At 47.0% G+C, this 13,953-nt stretch overlaps 1 protein-coding gene and 1 long non-coding RNA gene across 2 annotated transcripts in view; one reads left to right on the top strand and one right to left on the bottom strand.

Annotated features, from left to right (window-relative positions):
- Positions 1-9,642, top strand: part of LOC116808070 (uncharacterized) — a 188,630-nt gene extending 178,988 nt beyond the window's left edge. Inside the window, exons 14-15 of the long non-coding RNA XR_004367405.3 lie at positions 3,311-3,452; positions 6,706-9,642. This is a non-coding gene — a long non-coding RNA (uncharacterized lncRNA). The remainder of the gene's footprint in view (positions 1-3,310; positions 3,453-6,705) is intronic.
- Positions 1-13,953, bottom strand: part of BMP2 (bone morphogenetic protein 2) — a 107,091-nt gene that overhangs the window by 60,320 nt on the left and 32,818 nt on the right. The window lies entirely within an intron of this gene.

Below are 13,953 nucleotides of genomic sequence, written 5' to 3'. Positions count from 1 at the left end.
TAAAACCAGCGTGCATCTGGCCCAAATTTAAGGCACAGTTAGCGGAATTGATACAAGAAAGAAACCAAGGTCTGAATTAGTATCCCACAAGGTTGTTTGGGTTTTTTTCCACGTCCCAGATGAAGTGAGGAGCCATGTGGAGAAGTCCTGCATCTGCCTCCAAACTGTTCCCAAACGCTCTCTAGGTTTCACCCTCTTTCAAACCACTTCATTACCTGCCCTTGTTTTTGTTGCCAGGAGAAGTTAACAAAATTACCGAGGGATGAAACATTCTTGAAACATTCTTTCTGGCTCATCAACCAGGATTAGCGGATGAATTGCATTGGGTGGTGCACACCTAAAGGAGAGGGGCAGTGAGGCTGCACCATCACCTCCTCCTCTTCAAGGAGTCACCACAGAATTCAGGGTGTGCACACACCTGGGTTTGGAGGAGAGGCAGAGGGACAAAGCCCCTGAATGCTGCTGCTGAGGGCTGCCCAAGTGCTGGGGTTGCTCTGTGCTTGACCAGTGCTGCCATGAGCAGCACACTGGGAAATCCTCCCCAACACCTGTCTCCGAGGGCCTGCCCAGCTGCAGAAGGCCAGGTGAGCCAGCAGGGCAGAGCTCCATGCCTTGGGAAAGCTCAGCTCTCCCTCAACCTTCCCCTCCTTGCTGGGGAAGGTTGTGATCCTTGGCAGTGCCAAGATGTGACAACCAAGTGGTTCTAACCCCCAGCAGGGAATGGACTGCTCTGCCTGTCCCTATGGCCTCTCCCTTTCCATTTCCACCTTCCCACCAGACAAACACTCTTCCCACCAGACAAACACTCTTCTCACCAAAAGTTTATTTTCAATAAACTGCACAGGTTATCAGGACCTTCCACATCTGATTTTGTACCTTTGCTCTTCCAGCATCACTGATAAGTACCAGTGTTCCCAGGGTATAAGTTTGTTCCCGCCTTTTGTCTTTGCTTTTGATCTGTCACAACCAGGGGGTTACAAAATAAAGCTCTGCACATCCCTTGACAATTATACTTATTAAGGTGGCCCTGGCAGCCCAAAACATTTACGGTCACTGCAACTTAAAACTTTTGTTGAGGTCTTGAGTATCTCCTGGAAATAGAAATTAAAAGAAATTACAATTGGAAATTAAAATTGGGAAACACAAATGTTTTATAAAATTAGAAATTAAAATTGGGAAACACAAATGTATTATAGATTATATGTGTCTTCTAGAGTTAGAAGCCAGCTAAGCAAAAGGGGAAAAAAAAGCAGAGATTAAAATCTAGGCCAGAACAAATGTTGGACAAGAGCCCACACTGTCAAGTCCCAGACATCCCACAAGAGAAAGAATGAAAGGGAGCAAAAAGGAATTTTTTAGAGGAGGAATAGTGGTCTTTGCAAACATCCCATATTATGGAAAAAAAGACATTTCAGAAATGCTATTGCTTTATTCCATTTTCGCCTTCTAGGACAGCCATTAGTGGCCATTAATATTACAGATGCTTTGCTACTTGTGCTGCTGGCTTTTGCTTATCTTGCCCTGCCCCTCCTTCAATCCCAGCCTCACCTCTGGTTTGCTGCTCCCCAGTCTCTCCTGCTCCAGACACAAACCACCAAGCCCTTTGGTCTGCTCAGTCCCCACAGAAGCAAAACAACCCTCTGCCTCTCCTCCAGAGCAGCTGGACTCGGGTGCTCCCATGCACGGGTGGGCACCAGCAGCAGGACCTGTCTGCACTCCCTGTGCTCCTCTCTCAGTCTTTAATAAGGCATGGGCATGAAAACTGCTTTTCCCCAGATCCCAAGCATTTGGGTGCTGCAGATTTCACAGCAGTTAACCCCACCAAAGAGGGAAAGTGAGCCCTGTGGCTACTGCAGGAGGCAGGACCCCGTGCCCGCCCTGGCAAGGTGCAGGGATGAGAGCAAGCTGAGGCACAGCCGCTGCCATGCCCACGCCTCTGCCTGCAGTTGGAGCATGCCCAGGTGCCAGGGCTGCCTGTCCCGCTGAGGAGACAGCAGCCACAGCCACTGAGCACTGAGGTTCATGCTTTGCTGAAGTCACGGCCTTAGGCTACGTTTTCTTTCAAAAGCAGCAGCATTATTTTAAAAGCTTCACTTTCAGAAGTAACTTAAGCACTTCAATAGTAAGTCTTGCTGGCTCACAGTGAGGTTCACACCCTTAACTGCCTTAAGTTGCCCCTGGGATAGGTTCAAGGTTCCCACCATTTCACTGCTTCTCTGACTGAGCTACCAGATCTTCAGGACAGGGACTCTCACTCCATAAGACTGGGTTTTAATATCCATGCCTAAATCACTGGCTTGTTTGGGTGCCAAGATGTCCAAAATAATGGTTGGTCTTTTTGTTGTGGGGCTGACCCTGCATTCCTCATGGAGTCAAAGCTCCTCTCACTTCTGAAAGGTGCAAAGAAAAGCAGCCCACTATCTTCTTGCCAAATTATTCTCCATGGGAGATTTGATTTGAAACTCACAAAATACCAGGATTTATGAGGAACTGGTCACAATGTGATCATAAGAACATACCAACATTGTAGTTCCCCACCCTTTGATCTTGGCACTTTAATGATTAATTAGTGCTAAAGTACTGGAAAAATACCTCACTTGAGGCAGTTTAAAGCTTCTCTTTGTATAGATACAAACTATGACTCACATGAAAGGATAACCCAGAACTGCAAGAGGGTGAGATTAACTCAGAAACCTCTGGTCACGTGCAGATGTTTGCCCATCTGGACAAATGGGAGAATCTGCTCAGCTTTAGGGACTGTTCCCATTGAACAGCCTACATTTTCCATCACTTGAACTGCAAGAAACTCTGTCAACATGGAGGGAAATCCATCCCTTATAAAGAGACACATGTTCAAGGAGCTGTGAGCCTTAAAGAAGCATCACATCCACATCTTATGGCAATTTGCAGAAAATATTCCTCACCTGGGGTGGTTGGAGAGAAACCATTTTCCCCTTCCTCTGTCACAAGTGTGCATTTAAATACTTCCAAATATGCTGCAAGGCGTAAGTCCCACTGCCACCAGTGCTCAGAACAAAGCATGACATGGGAGGGAAGGCTTTTCTTGCATAATCCTGCAGAGATTACATGTACTGCACCAAAAATCAGGTGTTGACCTTACATGTTCACAGCCCTGCCTCTCACCCTTCTTCTCCAGCCATCTGTCCCTGTGCATGCAAACACTCAGGGACCAAGGACAGGACAAGAGCACTCAACCTAATCAGAAATGGCTGAAGTACCCCTGCAGCCAAAACCCAGTGCAATGTGGAGACCCCAGAACTAAAGTTGTCTGTAACCTTTCTTTTCCCAGAGACCTGTGAACAAAGCCCCCCAGCACTGGGGTGCCTCCAGCCTGGATTTCCACCTCTGCCTGCTGGTGGGAGCAGACACAGCTTCCCACAGAGGGACTTCTGTACATGGCCTGATAAACCATGAGATCATGCCAAAATAAAGTGAGTAAAGCCCTTTTCATCATCACTATTCCAGCTAAGTGCTGCAAACACCTTCTGATTTATGGCAAGTTTGCAGCACTGCGCATGGAACCCGCTGCTCACAGCCTCAAGGGGAGCTGACTTTGTTCTGGGACAAATTTCAGGAAAAGTTTCTTGGGGGTCTCTTTTCTGTATAGGAACTCAAATAAGTGTTTGACTTGAACTCACCAGAGCAACAAAGATGGTTTGCTGAAGATAACACCAGACTTAGTTTGGATCTCTCATACCTCCATCACTGCCAGGCTCTGGACCCTCAGGATAGGGCACCATCCATTATGGCACAGTGAAGTTAGGATTTAATTCTCCATACATTAAATGTTTCCATTTACTTTGAGATCATCACATCAAAGGTACCCTTGGAGCACAGATCTTTAGTGCTTTATTGGCAGTGAGTAGGTTTTAATATTTGCTAGCAGAGCTACTGGAAGTGCTCTTTGTGGAACCTGAAAGGCAGAAGCATTGGCTGGACTTTGTGTTCCTTACAAGAACTAAGGCTGAGCTCAAGTCCAGTGGAAGTGCAGCTGAGGTGCAGCACAGCCTGGTCAGGTACCGGAGGGGCAAGGCCAAAGGGATTGTGACACACCCACATCACATGAAACAGGGAAATTGTTTTCTGGATTTGACATCCAAACCCACTTGGCCTCAGAGGAATTCTACACAATCCCCAAATTGAATCTAAATCTGAGGTGGCAATACAGAATTCTTAGCCTGTGTAATGACAGTTCTCTCCTCCCAGTGCTTTGATCCTCGCTCAATTAAAGCAGAAGGGGAAAGTTGAAATAAATAGCATTAGCTAGGAAACTCCAGATAGGAGGATTTCTGAGCATTCAACATTAGTTGTGCTGTGAATTTTGGAGGCTGCAAGGAGCCCTGTTCCCTCAAAACAGGGCATTTGCCTGGAAGAGGTGGAAACCCAAGGACAATCTCAGCCAAGCATAGTCATTGCTTGGACCCTGGATTCCCACATTAGCAGGAATGTCAGACACTAGGCTGGTGCACAGAAATATAGGGATAAGGAAGAGAGAATCTATCTGCTTATGTCTATCAGTCTCTATCCCTTCTCCTCCCTCAATTCCATCTAAGACTAAAGACCTTATCCTTCAAACAACCTGTCAGAAACCAGACTACTTCAGAGTTAAAATTTCAGCCTGAATGATGAGAAAGACTCTTAAGTCTAAGAATAAGTATTTGAAGACCCTTATTATTGCATACACAACAGCAGCTGCTTTCATCCTAAGCTTGAATGAAAATTGCAGGATGGAAAATACAATTCACAGATGGATAAGCAGCAGTTGTCCTGCAATGCAAACGAGCCAAAGAAGGGAGGGCAGGGAATCATGGAATTGTGCACAAAAACTTTGGCTGGTGGCTTTGGTATCTCCCTCATCACAGACAGGGAGCTCACAGACAGCCCAAAGAAGCATGGAGGAAAGCACTTCCATGCCTGATTGCCAAGTAACAGAATATTCCTGTGCAGAGCAGGGTGAGGGGCACCAGGAAGGGCAAGTGGAGCACAGGGAGGTGCAGGGTGTGCTCACCTTGTCCTGGCAGGTCACAGTTGCTTGCCATCCTCAGGAGAGAGCATCCTCTTGATCCTCTGTCTTCTCGTCTGGCTACAAGGAGCTGGCCTTTGGAGCAGGGTCGTGCATGGAACCCAGCATCAGCCCCATTGCTTGCCTCGTGCCCTTCCAAGCCATCCATTCCCATCTCCCTGTGGCAGCTCCTTCATCGAGTGTGATCTGACTATGGGTCTGGAGTGAAACTCTTAAGTCTTGGCAGATTCCTCATGCCTCTGGATTTCAGAGAGGACACCCCTGCAGGTCTGGGATCCATACTGGAATCTGGCCACCGCTTTTAGGACATGAGTGCTTTGCCCTGAAAATAGTTAGCAGCACATTCAGAGCTGGAGAGAACAGAGACAGCACTTCTGAACTCAGCTCTGAGCACTGTTTACCCCTTAGGATATCCAGTAATGTTTCCTTCCACGAGTAACTGCTGGGAGATATCCACATATCTCCCTGGCTTGCAAGGATGTCAGAAGAAAAGCACTCAACAAAGAGCTGTATCTTGCATCACACCCTCGATGCAGGGAGCCCCAGGGCTTTGGCATACCTTTGTGAGGAGAACATTCCTAAATCGAGGGCTCTCTCTTCACGGGAACACCCTATCCTCCAGCACCAACACACTTAATCCACAGCCCCATGGGCAGAACTTCCCACCACCCACAATTCCTGGGTGATGCAGTGAATTCTGTTTATAGCCAGATACACTGCTGGCAACCAACTAATCACCCAGCACCAAAAAAAAATAAACAGTGTAATGACAGTCCAAGAGCCATTTCCCAGTGCCAAGTTCCCCCAACTCTTCCTCCATCTCCCTCCCTCCATCTCCAGAAAAAGAAAATGAAAAAGAGGTGGCATGCTCAGCACACTGAAGTGCTTTGAGGCTCAACTGAGTCATTCATTCATTGTTTTTCTATTCAAAACTCAATAAACCAGGACCTGCCAGTATTCAAGACACAAAATGCAACAGGGAGTCTTCAGCTTCTGAGTTTCCATATTCTCTAGGTGTTCTTGTGCATTTCCCCATGACAATTTCATTGGAATAGTACCCCTTTTTTGTCCTGGCTCTCTTTGAGAGATTTATCAGAACAATCCAGACTGGTTTTGTAAATTTGAGTGCATATTGGTGATGCATATAGCTTTAAAGTTGGACACAATTTTTGGAAGGAGGAGATTCCATTTTCATGTATTTTTCTTAGGCTCATTCCAAAAACAAAGAAAGCTAACCCCTGCCCTATTTTGGACAGGTGGAGGAGAAAAATGGATGCAGTGGACATGTACCAAAACACATGCTGCAGAACCAGGCTCAATTTTGTCTGGCAGGAGGCCCTAATGTGTCTAAAAAGCAGAAGAAAAGACCCCCAGCCCCAGCAAGAACAGACAGGAAAACCCAAACCCCAGCATGAAGGGCAAGAGGTGAATTGGAGCCCTGCTGGCCTGTCCTGCTCTGTGCTGAACTCCCCACGGGCTGATGCTGCCTGGGAGGAGCACTTCCCTTAGGCTGTGGCAGCCAGACTGGTTTGGTGACTGCTGCATTTGCTTTTCCCTGGCCCCCCACATCCCAGGTGCTGCCCCTCATAATCCTAATCCATCCCTGTGGTGCAGTACCCTATCCTGCCTTCCTGCATAACAGTGCAAATTGTTCTCTGCAGGATCAAGAGAAGGAAGATGATCCTATGGCTGCAGGGAAGGATTAGAGGCTGGAATCTGTGCCCTATTTTGGGCTATGCTCTTGGGCAAATTGATTTATCTATGCTTTCCTTCATTCCTTGTAAAGAACTTTACACTTGGAGATGAGGACATTATCCTACATCCTTCCCTCTGAATTAAATAATCTGTCAATTCCTTGTGAGATGCAAAGGGACCAAAATCCCACACAAACCGGCCTGCAGATACTTTTCAATGGATTTTATACCTAGAGGGTCCCATTGAAATGCAAATACTGGGCCCTTCCCAATGAAACAAGTTTCTGTACCACAGATAACCTAAGCTAAAGGAAGCAGAATAGTCCATATGGAAATAACCTTCCCATTTAAAACATTATTAAAATGAGTACCTTTCAATGCACCAGGAAAGGGATTGTTGATGGCAAAGCACCAGTGGAGCACAAAGCCAGAGGGAAGTGCCTCTTGGAGCCATCTTTCTGTGCTGTCTCCAGGTCTTGGGAGCCCTGGAGAGACACCAGCAGGGCCATCACCTGTCCTGAGCTGGCAGAGGAGATGGGGGGGTGGGGCCCAAGCACCAGGAGCAAGGGGATCCATCCCAGCTGCCACAACTCTGTCAGAGGTAAAAGCCAATTCTGCTGGAACTGCTTCATCCCTCCATGAACACCGGGCTGCTGCTGGATGTGGCAGAGGCACCCAAAGAGGAAAGTCTCAGAAAGAAAAGAATCTGCTGTACCATCTCCTGCCATTAAAGCTATGTCAGAAAACTGGATTTGTGTGTGTGTGTTTTCCTAAAGACACAAAGCCTCTACATGCTGCAGAGTCCAGCCAACAAAATTACTTTTGCTTCAACATATTCCTGGAAGCATGTGGGGCACTGACCCCAGTACCTCAAAGCAAAGTCACAGCTCTTCTGCAAAACCTGTGATCAATTTTTCCAACCAGTGTCCCATTTCAGCAATGGGAAATCGCTGTCTAAAGGTGCAAATACCATTTTTCATCAGTGTAACAACAGACATGGTTGCAGCTCATTTAATTAAGGAGCCTATTTTCCCTCAATTGTCTGTTAAGGCATCACACAGGTGTTTCATTTCAGAGTGCATTAGTACATGAGGCTCTAAGCCTAAAAGCTAATTTTTAACTTAACCTAATAATGTTAGTAATAACGACCTGTGATTACTGTCTTGTGAATCAGAACCTATGATACTTAAAATAATTAGCATCAAAGCCTAACTAGTACCTTGCTAAATTCATTATTAGACCTAAACCCTCAGCACTGAATTGAACTTTAAATGAATATTGGTGTGGGCTTTCTCCCACACACACTGGAGGCAGCATTTTAACAAACTTATTTTCGAAATGTAGTTAAAGTTTTGATCATCAATCTTTTATTGGAGGAAGAAACTGTGGTATTAGCACAAAGTACAATTTGATAAAAGAACAATGATCTATTTTATGTGGTCCCTGCTGTGTTTGGAGCACACATTTCCCCCCAGCCAGGGAATTGCTCCAGGAATTACTACACTGCCCCAAATCTGTGGCCAGTGAAGCCCATTAAGCTCTCAGGGGACTTCTCTGGGGGGGCTTCTGAGGGTGACAGAAACCAGCTGGCTTCAGGAAAGGAAGCTTGGGTAAACCTTGACACAGGAGATTCCACAGCCTCTCCACCCCAAGAGAAAATCAAATCCTCACACTTTTTGTCTCTCTTTTTGACAGTCAGCCTTTCCTCCGAGGTCACACAGAGACTCAGCTGTCCTCTGCCTCTGGAAAGGAGATGTTCCTTGGAAGGTGGCTGTCACTCCTGGTAAGCGAAGGAGTAAGAACAGAGGCTCAGAGCCCAGGGACTGGCTCCCCTCTAACAGCTGAAGGAGAAACAAAAGCCTTTTCCAAAACACAGTCAACAGCAAAGAAGGAGACAGAACGGCTTTGAAGTGTACCTCTCCCTCTTGGATCCAGTGTGAAGAGGTGGGACCACAGCAAGGGCCTGTGAGCAGCCAGTTATTATGGCCAGGAAATTGGGATGACTTGGAGGAGGTCTGGAGCCCTCAGCAGAGCGTGGCTTCCCCCAGAACCCTGCAGCTTGCCAGTGACCATCTCATTTTGTGTCTCACGTGCCTGTTGCTGGCAGGAGCAGCTCACAGCTGATGCCCCCCACAATGGAGGGGTTTGGAGGCCACACCTGACAGACAGAGCTGACCCAGGCTGGTGGCTGCAGCATCCAGGGCCCCAACTCTGGGAACCAGAGACAAACCAGAGGGGAAAGCTGCTGAAGTGGCAGGAATCACTTATCCTCTGTGTGTGCCACAAAGAGGAACAGCCAGAACACCAGACCCTAAGCAATAAACAATATTTCAGGCATTACGAACACGCAGGAGAGCTCTGCTGATGAAAGATTTGTAGTTATTAATATCTGTTGAGTCCAAGCTGAGACCTGAAGCTCAGTCTGCACTTGAACCTTCTCCAGGTGCTCAGGTTTCCTGATGCAGATCTGCCTGACAAAACAACAACAACAAAGGCCTGAAAACATGCTGTTGATTTGGAGAAGAATTTCCTCCACGCATCCAGGAAAGTTCAGAGAAGAAATTGCTCGCCTGGGATGCATAGCTGTTAATACCTTCTCACAAGCTTTCCCACCCACAGAACGAAAAGCAAAAACCAGTTGGCTTTGGGGTATAAACCAAATTAGAAACAGGGAAGGGAAACCTATCAAGTACCCACAAGGAGTTTGGCTAAAGAACTGTGATGCTTCTGAACATTTGACTCGATATTCTCCCAGAGAAAATGAGAGGGAGGCCAAAACCTAAACATTCAATTCCTTTTAAAAATGCTACTTTAAGCCTTTAAGCCAATTTGGGAGATTGTGTAAATTTTGTCCTGATGCAATAAAAACAAATAAAAAACTCCCAGTACTAATCACATTGAAAGTCAGATATCCTAAATGTCCTCTTTCTTTTATTTATCCCAGCTGCTGCATTATCACAGCCCAACATAAGCAAGTCTAAGACCAGTTGTAAGTATCTGTGAAAAGGATCCTTAAGAAAACAAAATCTCCTGGATGTCAAAAGCTAAAGGTCCTGCAGATCATTCCCACTTTGTTAGGACACAGCATTGCTATGGGAGGGTCTCTCTGAGCTCACTTGTGTTCACAGAAGATGCTAGAGGAGGTTTTAAATTATTATGAGCATCTTAGCCAATTTTCACCCCAGATAATTAGAATTTTTGTTTGTTTGTTTCTTTTATTAATTACACTAATTACTGGCAGGGTCGGGGCTTTCTGCCCAAGCCCTCTGTACAGCCCTGACTGTAAAGCCTCTTGGTCAAGCAGACCCTGCACCTTCCTCAGTACCAGGTGGAGTTTGGAGCAGTTCTCCTGCCCTTACAAGTCAGCCAGCAGAGAGTCTCCAGCTCCCTGCAGGGCCCCAAAACCTCCTGCGAGGGTGGAGCAGGAAGAGGCTCCCGCAGTTGCCCTGCCGGCTGTCAGGAGGGATGTGCAGCCCCAGAGTCGGGCAGCCATGAGCCGATAGGGAGAATGGATGCTCAGAGGGGGAAGGGAAGGGAAGGGAAGGGAAGGGAAGGGAAGGGAAGGGAAGGGAAGGGAAGGGAAGGGAAGGGAAGGGAAGGGAAGGGAAGGGAAGGGAAGGGAAGGGAAGGGAAGGGAAGGGAAGGGAAGGGAAGGGAAGGGAAGGGAAGGGAAGGGAAGGGAAGGGAAGGGAAGGGAAGGGAAGGGAAGGGAAGGGAAGGGAAGGGAAGGGAAGGGAAGGGAAGGGAAGGGAAGGGAAGGGAAGGGAAGGGAAGGGAAGGGAAGGGAAGGGAAGGGAAGGGAAGGGAAGGGAAGGGAAGGGAAGGGAAGGGAAGGGTATAAAGAGATGCAGGAAAACTGGGCTAATAAGAATTTAGGTGTTATCAAACTACTGGAATGTGCTTCTGTCCAGTTTCCTATGGATGGTACATGTGGAACAGGAGTGAATATGCTGTGAAAATAACAGTAGCAGAAGAGCAGGTCTCTAGTTCACCTGGAAGTAGGGAGGTGCATAGGCATTTACATAGCCTATGTGAAACAAAAAATTTGGCCCTGAAGTGTTTGGCATCAGCTCTTCAGTATCTCCATAAGTGGATTTTCAGTCTTCATGCAGAAATCTTTGCATCCTTCCCATACAAAGCCACATCTGAGTTACATGCAGGAATCCTTGACAGTCACATTTCATGACCCCATTCCTTTTCCTGCCAACAAATGAAATGTCATTCACTGCAGCTTCATATGACTTGATTCTGAATGGAATGAATATAATTCAACATAAGTAAAACAGTTTTCACCACTTGGAGAAACTGCCCATGGGGACCACTTTGCTTCAGGGTTTTGGATTCTGGGCACCATGAGAAAGGGGCTGGGGACTGGGCACAATTCACTTTCCACAGGAATTTGTGTGATGGTGCTAATCTTCATCTTCCAACTCATCTTTGGACAGCAGTGTGGGAGGAACTGAAACATGGAGCAAAGACTCACATCTGAGTAAACAACATCAACAGCTGAGGTTTTTACACCCTGTCTGGCATTGGCCAGTGATGAAGGATTTCACTGCAGCCACAAACCTGTTGTTCCACCTTTCTCCATACCCAGACCTGTGCACAAATACACACACAGAGTTTGAGGGCCCATTCTTATAGGTCAGCCCTTGCTTTCCCCCATCACCCATGTCCTGTGGCATTGCTGCACTGACCCCAGTGCTTGGTGACCCCCAGGTGTTCCTTCCAGGAGGAAGAGGATGAAGCTGTAGCTCCCTGGGCTCTTCCTCCCTCCCAAGCTTGCCTTGCAGCATTCAGGCATCCCTGCACATTTAACCTGCCAGCTCTGGGTCGACCTCTGCTCCGCCTGGGGCCCAGGCCCTCGGGGAGTATGAGCCCTTGGCACCTCGCTGCAGAACGGCTGTGTGGCTCCATGCCATCCTGCTGCTGCAAACAATCCTTCCCGAATCCTTTCAGGTGTGCTATTAATTCACCGGGAAAACTGTTGGGAGACTTTCATTGCATAACACAGCCAACCTCAGGACCAAAACAGAATGGAGGTGTTTAATCAGAGCAGTCCCCTCCAGTTCCCACACCAGGGAGCTGAGCCAGATCTACATCTGAGCTCTGCTGCTCACAAGCCGAAGAGACCTGGGGGTTCTCCATGCTGCTTCAAGCATCCATCAAAACAACTGTAAATGAGTTACGTTTCAAGTATGCAAGAACTTGCTTCTCCATGCCAAAAAACGATTAGTGTTCTCAGGCTTCCAGCAATGCAAAGCAGAGTCTGCAATGTCCTGATGAGAGATAGATGCATTTCCTCTTAGACAATTAATATTAGGGGTGGGTTTTATTGCCATTCTTTTTTATGTTGTTAACATCCTGCCCTCTTTCCTGGTTCCTCCCGAAGAGCTACAATGTAATTTGCAAGACTCCCCTTTGTAAGATGTAAACATTTACTAAACATTGTCTTTCCACTTTGTATTATGACAAAAGAATAGAAGTCAAGATGTTAAATATATTTCTGTATTTGCATCTGAAAGCCCCAGGCCTTCCTGAACATGCTTGCAGATAACTTCTATTGTTTCCAGCACGTTGTTACCTTTTTCTGTGGATCATCGGGTCCGTGAAAATACAAGGGCAAGGGGCTGGAATCCTGTCTAGGAGCCACCCACCACCCAGTGCCTTACCAGTGTATCCATGCCCTATGATGATCATCCATGTTATTCCAGCTGATTGTTTCACCCTGGGACAAACCCAGCCTGGCCTCCAAACACGTCTCTGGGATTTGAGAACCAGACCTTTTCTGCAGTGCAAGCCAACTAAACCAGAGACTGAAGCAGTGACTGCAGAGGGCGTTCCTGTAGCCACCAGGCGCTTTGGCAGCAAAGACTCGGGTGATGGGTGTGGTCCGGCTGTCCCTGAGGGGTGGCCGGGCTGTCCCAGGGCTGTGGTGCTGCAGGACAGACCAGGGGCTGCTGACAGACCCCGAGTGCAGAGCACAAACCACCAGCACACCAGAAACCCTCCTGAGCATTCTCTGGAGCCAGGAGCACCTGGAAACACTTCAATCACCTCCCTTACGTCTCCACTAGATAGAAGAAATCCAGGAGCTTTATCAACAGTGCCTTTGCCAGAAGCAATGAAAACAGGACCTTCAGCCCAGTTTGGATGGAGCCTGGAGTGCCCAAAGCCCGGCCCTGAGCCCCCAGCAGAGCGTGGCCACCTCAGCTCCTGCAGCAGTGCACCCACCCTGGTCTTGTGTTCTCTCCTTTGGTGTTTGCCCCTCTCTCTGCTTGCTATAAACACCATCCTATATTCCAGAGACGGCAAGAGATGGCACCACATTCATTGATGTAACATTCTCCAAGGGCGTAAAAAAACCCCAGTTTTGCCTTCCATATCCCTAATCAAATGCTTTTTGTTTCCATTTCTTCCTTGTTATTTTGTGCATGTGTGTGCACATGTATTTTGTCAGGAGTAAAGAGCATAGTTTACCCCATTACACATACACACACACATTCTTTAAGCACAATGATTTGGAAAATTTCCTGTTAATATTCCTACTTAATAAGTAAACATCATTTAAAGAAGAACTGCTTAGCATCATCTGGGGTTTTCTTAAAAAATAATAAGAAAATCCAAGATGTGAGGGTGTAAGAAGACATGCCCAGCCTGACTCTGTAATACAGATGTGACTTCAGGATATGAGTTTACAAAACTGATTGAAGCAAAAGGGGAAAAACTGATTTTCCTAGAGCTATAGGAACAGTTTCAGAACTTAAATCTTTTTTTAAAATCACACCACAACCACAGGGGCTGAAATCTTCCTGAAATTTTTGGAGGGAGGTGGGGCTGTTTGTTTTAAATAGCCTGCTAACCTCATCTGCTACTGCAGACAAAGCCTTAGGCCAATCCTGCAAACACCTCTGGTATTGTTCAGAGCAGTCGCTTTTGCACCTGCCAGGAAATTTGTAAGATCAGAGATGCAGATCCACCTCCTGCAACTTCTTTGCCTTCCTGGAAACTCCCCCAGAATAGCTGACTGGGTAGGATTAGGCTCTTGCTTTGGAGGTTGATTATGTGATCTCTGTTTCTTTCAGCCCTGCCAGCCAGGGCTTACCTCCAGATGAGTATTTCAGCACATGCTTAACCTTAAGCAATGAGATACTCGTGCTTATAGTTAAGTATATGCTTAAAAATTCAGTTGGAAGCATATCACAAGCACATTCT

The sequence above is a fragment of the Taeniopygia guttata genome, chromosome 3 (assembly GCF_048771995.1).
Source record: "Taeniopygia guttata chromosome 3, bTaeGut7.mat, whole genome shotgun sequence".
NCBI lineage: Eukaryota > Metazoa > Chordata > Aves > Passeriformes > Estrildidae > Taeniopygia > Taeniopygia guttata.
This window is presented reverse-complemented; position numbering and strand designations above follow the sequence as displayed.